The following is a 9,882-nucleotide window of genomic DNA, read 5'->3' as shown; positions in this document are numbered from 1 at the left end:
AGAAGACTTTATCACGCTAGCATGAAAAATCATAAGAAGATTACCCAAAAAGATTTGGTTAGAGTGATACCCAAACTAGACTTTACTAAGGATCACATTTGTGATGCATGTCAATTAGGAAAAAAGGTTAAGTCCTCCTTTCATGTAATTAAGGAACTTAGAACTAGCAAGCCATTGGAAGTCCTACATAAGGATCTTTTTGGACCTGTTAGGATTATAAGTTTTTTAGGCAAAGTTTTTGGGTTTATAATAGTTGATGATTTTTTGAGATTCACTTTGGTTAAATTATTATTTCATAAGAGTGAGTCATTTGATGAATTTAGAAATTTCTTTACTTGGATTCAAAGGAAACTAGGGTTAGAAATTTTACAAATTTAAAGTGATCATGGAGGAGATGTTGAAAATAAAAAATTTGAATATTTTTACATAGAGAAAGAAATTGATCATAATTTTATGCACCTAGGATCCCTCAGTAGGTTGGGGTTGTCAAAAGAAAGAATAGAACTTTGATAGAAGCCACTAGAGCCATATTGGTAGAATACTCACTTCCAAATAATTTTTGGGCTAAAGCGGTTAGTACATATTTTTATATTCTTAATAGGGTAAACATTAGATCCAAATTGAGCAAGACATCATATGAACTTCTTAAGAGTAGAACACCAAATCTTTCACATTTTCATATTTTTGGATGTAAAGTGTTCATTTATAATAATGGTAAAACTCCTTTTGAAAAATTTGATCCTAAATCTTATGAAGGAATTTTTTTAGGATATTATAGTGTTGGCAAATCCTATAGGGTTTTTAATAAGAGAACTTTGGTAGTTGAGGAGACCTCACATATAATTTTTTATGAATTTAGCATTTTGGGAGAGCCAACGTTGGAAGAATATCATATTGAAAATATCTCATAAGGAATTGAAAAGATAAGTTTGGAAGAGAATATTGGATCAGAAAAACCTTTGCCTATAGAATGGAAATTTTCTAATAATCACCCTAAGAAATTGATTTTAAGTAAACCTAATGAGGGTGTTAAGACTATGCATGAACTTAGCAAAGAAGTGAACATTCTGACTTTATATCGATGATTGAACACACTAATATAAATCAAGCAATTTTGGATTAATTTTGAATTTTAGCCATGCAAGAAGAATTGAATCAATTTGTTAAAAATGATGTTTTGGAATTAAGTGAAATGAATAAAGAACAAAGTGTTGTTGTAACTAAGTCGGTGTTCAAAAATAAAATAAATGATTCAGGAGTTGTGATTAGAAATAAGGGAAAATTGGTGGCCAAGGGCTATAATTAAATAGAAGGGATTGTTTTTTAAGAAACTTTTTCTCCTATAGCAAGACTTAAAACATTAAGGGTATTACAAGCATTTGCCTATTTTAAAGGTTTTAAACTGTATCAAATTGATGTTAAGAGTACTTTTCTTAATTGGGTGATACAAGAGAAAGTTTATGTTGATAAACCTCTAAGTTTTGAAAATTCAAAATATCCTAATCATGTGTTTAAATTGAAAAATATATTATATTCACTAAAATAGGTACATATGGCTTGGTATAAGAGGTTAAGCACTTTCATATTATAAATATCATTTGTTAAAAGAAGTATGGACTCCACTCTCCTCTTGAGAAGGATGGGAGATTACATTCTCATTATTCAGATATATGTTGATGATATCTTATTTGAATGTACCAATAAAAATCTTTATGATAATTTTTTAAAAATAATGAGTAGTGAATTTGAAATGATGGGAGACTTGAGTTACTTTCTTGGTTTTAGCATAAAATAAAATGAGGAAGGAATATTTCTTAGCTAGTCAAAGTATATTAAAGATATCCTCAAGAAATATGAAATGGATAATGCTAAACCAATTAGCACACCGATCGGTTCCTCAACGTAGTAAGATAAGGACCCTAAGGGAAATTTATTGATAAAAAAATTTAATGAATAATTAATCATTTCTTTACTTGACTGTAACAGACCAGATATTTTGTTTAGTATTTATTTGTGTGCTAGATTTTAAGTTGATCCAAAGGAATCACATCTGAATGTTGTAAAGAGAATCCTGAGATATCTTTTGGGAACTCAAAACTTAGGTATTTGGTATCCTAAGCATATCTCTTCTTTTGAAATCATTAGATATTCTGATTCAGATTTTGTAGGATGTAAAGTTGATGAAAAATGTACTTCTGGAACATATCAATTTATAGGAAACTCCTTAGTTTCTTGGTCTAACAGAGAATAGAATTTAGTGGCCCTTTTTATTACTGAAGTGGAACACATTGCCTTAAGTAGTTGAGTGGCAGAGGTTCTTTGGTTAAAAAAATAACTAATTGACTTAGGATTTTCAATTTCCACTATTTAATTTTTTTGTGATAATACAAGTGTCAAATATATTTCAAAGAATCCTATTCAACATTCTAGAATCAAGCATATTGATATCAGGCATCACTTCATTAGAGATCATGTGGCTAAGAGGGAAGCTGAATTGAACCTTATTGCTAATGAGAATAAACTTACAGACATTTTGATGAAACCATTGGCTTTTTAAACATTTATCACCTTAAGAACAAGATTAGGTGTGATTGATCTGAATGCTTAAAATTTTTTATTTGCAAATTTGTTTTGGAATGTATTTATGTGTTTATTTTTTTTCTTAGGTTATTTGTTTCTGTTTTTTTTTTTTTTTTTTTTTTTTTTTTGGATTTCATTACTTTATGTTTTCAGTTTATATTTTTATAAGTAGCATGCCATCATATCTTGAGTGATTGGTGTTTGAAAAGGATCTCTATTTATCATGTCTTATTTTAAGGGTTCTATTTGCAATGTATAAATTTTTTTGTATTGTACAAATTTTGTAGCATGTTCATGAAATTTTTTTTGTCGAGCATGTAAGGCTGAGTTTTTTAATGCATATCATATTGTGCGATGTCATTATCATCTGTATGATTAATCTTTTTATTTTATATGATTAGGGATAGTTTTTCAAACATTTAGTTACTTTTGTCAGATCGTACGTACAAAATTTCATTTCATCTGTATGATCCTGTTATTAGTTTCTCAAGTGGACGAACCTAACCTTCATAAAATGATCTTTAATTTTATGATCATTCTGGATAAATAGGTGTTTATCTATGCGTTCGTTTAGTCAAAAAGCTTGTACGAAATGATGCCTCGAGAATACCATTTTTATGAAAATTCATTTCATTTTTGGCTGTTTCTATTTGTATGTATGAAAAAATTTTCATCCCTTACAATTTTACAATCTTACGTACAATCATAATTTTGTACTATATGATAGGTTATTTTTTCCCTTAAATTGAAGGTCTTGGATAAGTTTTTCTTCACATTATCATTCGATTCCAAACATTCTTGATTATAAACCTTAGGAATGGCCAGGAGTAGCCAATGTGCTTGCACTTCCATTGGCACGTTCTATCGATCTGGTAGGGATGACAACTTCCTTCCTAAGGAAAATAAGGAAGCATTTTATCGGTATGTCGCAACCAAAATAACCCTTCTCGACTCCTCATTCAAAATGACATAAACTTTTATGTCATATCCCTTTTTTCCTCAACCCAATTTTCCATTATCCTTACCTTGATTTACTCCTACCATCGAGAAACTTTTCAAACTTTTCTTGCAAACATGAAGGTAAACTAAGATTATACCAGGATAATCTCTTATGTCTTTAAGCAACATGTGGAGATAACTAAGGAAGATCTAGGCAACTTCTTTTTTACCTTAGAACTAAAGGAGTTAGAGCACACACCATGTCCTCTAGAGTGAATTTTGACTGGTCATAAATAAACTAGACTCATAGAGGTGTTGCACAAGTAAGTCATCTTTCTCAAGTGTATACCATTAACCAGATTACCAGGATCATCCAGCACATTTTGAGAACCTGTATAATTTCAAAAGCTGGTGATCTTATAAATATAACTCCTCTTTTATCCATTGTCATATAATTGGTCGTGACTTAAACTCCTATTAATAAAGCCCAATTAATTATGGACTATATATATAAATTTTCTGATATTAGACTTCCCCATAATAAGATAAAGAAAAATATGGCCTAAGGACACTTAGTTTCTTATATCTTAGAGAAGAAGTACAATCTGATCCATCCTGAACCTCCCATTAAACTTCCCATATACTTTACTAATGCCTCTTTTCGTGCACTCTTTGGTCAGGATCAAAGTTTTGAGGGAGAAGAAGGATCCCCAGCTCTAGCACCAGCACCTGCACCTGCACCCACACCCAGACTAGATCAAAATTTTTATCAAGAAATGGTCTAACGCTTTGACAAACTTGAATCTCACTTTGATCAACATTTTGATCAAATTGTGACTCATCTTAACCAACGAGATGTGAGGTATAATGAAGATATGGGGAGGATCGGAGGGTAATTTAACTCAATCAACATTAACATAGCTATGATCAGTAGTTACTTTACAATGTTCAACCCTCCACCACCTCCAAATCAAGGACCCTAAGAATATTAGTTGTACTTCTATGTTGTACTTATTGATGAGACTTTTGAACTAGTTCTTGAGATATTTTATTTATTTGTGATTTCATGTGTTCTCATTATGATTGGTTCAGTTTCTAGAATGTTATATTGGTGATATGTGTTTTGAATGAAAATATGGAATATTATTTTGACATGTATTGTAACTCCTTATATTGAAATATTTATGTTTTTGGAAACAAGTCATTTGTGGTTGATCTCTAGAATAGAATTTTGAATTATTTTGCTATACAGATTAATTTCCTTGCAAAATTTAATCTTTCCAAATAATCGACAATCATCTTAACTTTTGAATTAAAAACTAAATAATATTTATTTCATCATTTTTGCAATAATTATTTTTATTTAATTTGTCTAGAATTAATAGTGAACTTGGTTGACTTTTCTTATATTAATTGTTCTTTGATTTAAAATTTGAATTTTTTTTAGCATTAGGAAATTTATGTTTTATTTACAATTGGTTTAAAATCATCTTATTCATCAACTACTTTAATTTATCCATAAAAACTTTTATTTTAAGATGTACTTCCCTTTTTGTTGTAGTCAAAATGGGGAGTCATTAGTTATTGTTCGATGTTTTTTTTTTATACATGTTGTTTGATGTATGTATCTTATTTTGTATCTGTTTGATGTATGTATGTTTGATGCATGTTTTTTGATTTATTTGTTTGATGTTTTTGATGTGTTTGATGTATGTATGCTTGATTTATGTTATTAGATATATGAATGTGATGTTTGTATGTGTTTGACGTATGTATGTGTGTATGTTTGTTCGTGTTATTTTTGTTGCATGCTTGTTTGTTCGTGTTGTTATTTTTGTTTATATTTTAAAGTTTTTATTTAGGGTTGTGTTTCATTGGAACACCTTATTTTAAATTTGTCATTCATTTAGGGGGGATCTTAGGAGAAAAATTGTCTTAAAATATTAACTCAAATAATAATTATTTTGCTATCATCAAAAAGGGGGAGATTGTTTCGACTTAGTTTTCATACCTATGCTTTCATATCATGTGAGTTTTTAATGATATCAAAATATTATTATGTTGATTATTTTTTCTCCTAACACATACTGGAAAAATTATGCTTATGTTATTTGTGTGTACTAACATTTCAGGAAAAATATACTCTAGACAGTTGAAAACTTTATTACAGATTAGATTAGGATTTCTTGTAATTAAAGTCTGTATCCTTTTCTATTTTTCCTGAGTCTGAGAGAGTGTGATTATAATTGTGTAATTGTGCACACACTCATTGGAGTGAGTCAAAACTTATATTTTTAAAACTAATCGTACTATATGATTTTGAAATCATACGGGTTGATTTGACATGAACGTTTCTCTAGAATGAAGTTAATCAAATCATGGCTTAAAATTTTCTTTTGTTATGAAGTTGGATTCATACAGATGTCTTCTAGAGTACAAAATGGATACATACCAGTTCATCTTGAATGAACTCACCAATTTTTGAACTAATTATACTGTACGAAGTGGAATTCATATAGATGATGTCTAGAGTACGAAATGGGTACGTACTAGTTTGTCTCATATAAATACATAAATTTTTGAACTATTCATACTACAAAAAATTATTTTCTTATAGGAAATGTATAGAGTACAAAATGGGCTTGTCCATGTTTGTACCATATGAAGCATGATTTGATTTAACTAGTTCATACTATGCGATATAGGGTAGACGACGACCAGAGTATAAAATGGGTTTGTATATGATTGTATCGGACAAACTTGTTTAGTTTTGAACTATTTGTACTGTATGATGTCAGTTTATACATATGATTGACAGAGTATGAAAACAGGTTCGTACATAACTTTTTGAACTAGTCATATGTATGAAGTACGATCATATTATACGATCCAAGCACGTTTAACTTGAAAAATTTAGTTTTCTAGGCAGTTTTTCTTGTCTTTCATATATAAGAGTCCTAAAAATTGAATATCCTACTTGTCTTCTACAATTTTTTTCTTGGGAGTGATAGAGAGTGTGTTTTTGGAGTGTGTTTGGGGTTGAGGATTGAGAGAGATTCCAAGTGAAAATTGTGAAGTTCACAAGGTTGCCCAAAGGTGAGGATCTCTTTATATGTTCTCCAAATATCTACCCTACTTCTTTGAAGACTCTTGAGAGAAGACCTTTGGAGAAGGTCCTGTACTATGCCATCACTAGGAGGGTAAGAAATGATGCTTGTACTTTATCTTCACCAAGAGGATGAGAAGGGACGTTGGTACTCTACCATCACCAGGAGGGTGAGAAAGGATGTCGGTATTCTGCCATCACCTGGAGGGTGAGAAAGTACATTGGTACTCTATCATCACCAAGAGGGTGAGAAAGGATGTTGTTACTCTTCCATCACCAGGAGGGTGAGAAAAAAAGTTGGTACTCTACCACATCGGGATTTGGTGGAAGAGTGGTTATTATAAGGGCTTCTCTGCCTTATTGTGAGAGCAAAAGGAGAGTCACTTTAGTATAGTGCAATACATAAAGAAGGTGTCTTCAGGGAGTGGACATTGGTCTTGTTGGACTAAACCACTATTAAATTTGGTGTTTCTTTATCTTTACTTTATACTGTTATTTCTTTTCTACACATTTAATTTTTTTTTTGGTTCAAAAATATCTTTGAGAAAATCTTAGTTATTATGAAAAATATCTAAATCAATTTTCTAAATTATCAAGAGATTTTTAAATAACCAATTCACCCCCCCCCCCCCCCTCCTCTCTCGGTTAGCCTTGGGACAAATCAATTAGGTATAAAAACCTAGTCAAACTTTAGCAGGGATGTGATAATTTGTGTAAACCTAGTATACATATCAAAAATATATTCATCAGGTTTCATGCAAAAAGTTTGTATTCATGCAAAAGAATATTTAGTCAAGATTGTTTAACTTCATTTGTACCTTCATATCTTAAGCATAATCAATCACAAATTTCTTTTCCAGTGGAACAAGTGGAAATATGCATATAGTCTTCAGATTTTAAGGCACATAAAAAAAAGTACAAGCATTTAGCATCCAATTCTGCTAGAACTCTATCATCAATAGTCCATTCAGAAAAAGGTATTTCGATTTTAACTCCATTGACTAAACTAAAGGGCATGAAATATACATCTTAAACAAGCATCCACATATGATAATCAATTAATTGTAGAAAAGTGAATATACAAGTTTTCCAAAATTAAAATGGTTTATTATCAAAAAGAGGTGGTCCAGTGATTGAATAACCTTCTGTGGTGTTTCTATTTCTAAAGTTAGCCATGGATCAAAATTTAAAAGTTTTCTAAAACTTGATTTTATGAATCCCGCTCTGATACCACTTAAAAGTTTTTCATGGGTGTTAAACCCTAAAGAACTATCTTGATGCTAACTAAGGGGGGTATGAGAATTGGTAGTATTAAAAAATTCTTAAATAAAAAGAAAATCTTTTTGAACTTTTTAAATATTAAAAAAAATAATAATTCTTGACATGGAAGAAAAATAATGTTCATAATAGTAATTTAATCAAATGTTTCAATCTCATAATAAAATATAAAAAAGTGTGGAAATAAAATGAGGTGAAAATAATAAGAAAGAACACACTGAGTTTTATAGTGGTTTAGTCAAATTTGACCTAAATCCACTCCTTGGAGACTCCCTCTCTAAGTATTACATTAAACTTAAGTGACTCTCTTTTTGCTCCCACAGCAAGGCGGAGAAGCCCTTAAAAAATCTTTTCACCGACATGGTGAGATAGAGAACCTTTAATCCTTTTACTCCCACCTGGAGTAGGTAGATAACTTGGGAATCCTTTGACTCTCTCCAAGAGTAGGCAGAGAACCTTGATCTAATGCTAAAGAAGATCTCCCTAGAGCTACCAAAGAACTAGTGGAGCAACCCGAAGAAGACAACGAACACCTTGTACGGAGTAACCTTTGTGATTTCCTTATAAACTCCCCCTTACAAGGATATCTCTCTCTTGCAAGCTCTCCCATTCCTTCTCTAATCACCCCTTGGATCAATTCCATAAAAAAGAGTAACCAAAAGGTAAATACCATTACTTTAAATAGATGGCATCCAAAAGAAGACCTAATTTTCAATTCTGTGTAACTGATTATCCTGTATAATTAGTATAAAATAGCCCTACTAGCCAGGATGACTGCCTTTGTTCTGTATGATTAGTATAAGTATTTATATAGATCAACCAATATGATATTGCAATCATTCAGGACAATTAGTTCAATATACCTATTGATCATCCAGTATGACATTGGATAATGTGTTGCGATCTCTATATCATCCCAAAAATATCTCAAGATGTCCAACATGATCCTCGTGGATGATTAGAGTAGAGTAATGGTTTTTTTTCCTAAATTATCCAGTACGATCCAGATGGATCGTCCAATATGATTTGATTGAACAATTTAATCATACTCTCCTAATCACAGAATAAATTTAGGTATGATTGTCAAAAATCATCCAGGATGGTGCACAATATCTTGTATGATTATAACAAAATTTGAAACATAAAATATTACCTAAATTATGATTGGCGGTAATTTTCACCTTTTAAGTTTATCGTCCAGTACGATTCAGTTAAACACATGTAATTAACTAGATGCCCTAATCAATGTTTCTATTTTTTAAACTGATTTTCCAAGATAATTTAAAATCATCCTCTACAATATAATTAAAAATAGAAAAAAAAATCTCTAACTCGCCAAATTTCTCTCCCTAAGTGTATGTTACCATACCGAAGATTGGACTCAACAAAAGGTAAAAAGTACATTAAAGTGAAAATATAGAACTAACCCAATCCTAGACTACCCTATCTTGAGCTTATTTTTATTATAAGTGAACTTGTGGACCTGAAAGATTAGTCAGCAAGGGAAACAAAATAGATATACAGGAAAAGCAAAAGTAAAGAAATAATAATTTTTATTATTATCAAAAACACAGACCTTTGGTCCAGATTTGCAATAAAGATTAGTTAATGTAACTTTGATTAAAATAATGTACGGTTGGTGATGAATAAATATCATCCCATACAAAGATTGAGTCGTACAGTATGTTTAGTTCCAATCATCTTGTGCGATCTAACTAGAACAAATAATTCAAAATTATTCCCTAATTATATGATTAATTTAGGAAATATTTTATTATATCATACAATACAATATATATCATACAGTATGATTCGTTCAAATTTCAAATTTCAAAATGTTGCTCAGCTTATGATTGGTGTCTATGATATTAATTTCAACTTATCATCTTTTATGATATGGATCGTACAATATAATTAGCTCAAATGGATTTCAATTATCATAATTAGATATTTTAATAATTTTTTGAGTAGCCGGTCAT

Source organism: Dendrobium catenatum, unplaced genomic scaffold (genome assembly GCF_001605985.2).
Source record: "Dendrobium catenatum unplaced genomic scaffold, ASM160598v2 fragScaff_scaffold_1055, whole genome shotgun sequence".
Classification (NCBI taxonomy): Eukaryota; Viridiplantae; Streptophyta; class Magnoliopsida; order Asparagales; family Orchidaceae; genus Dendrobium; species Dendrobium catenatum.
Note: the sequence above shows the minus strand (reverse complement) of the source record.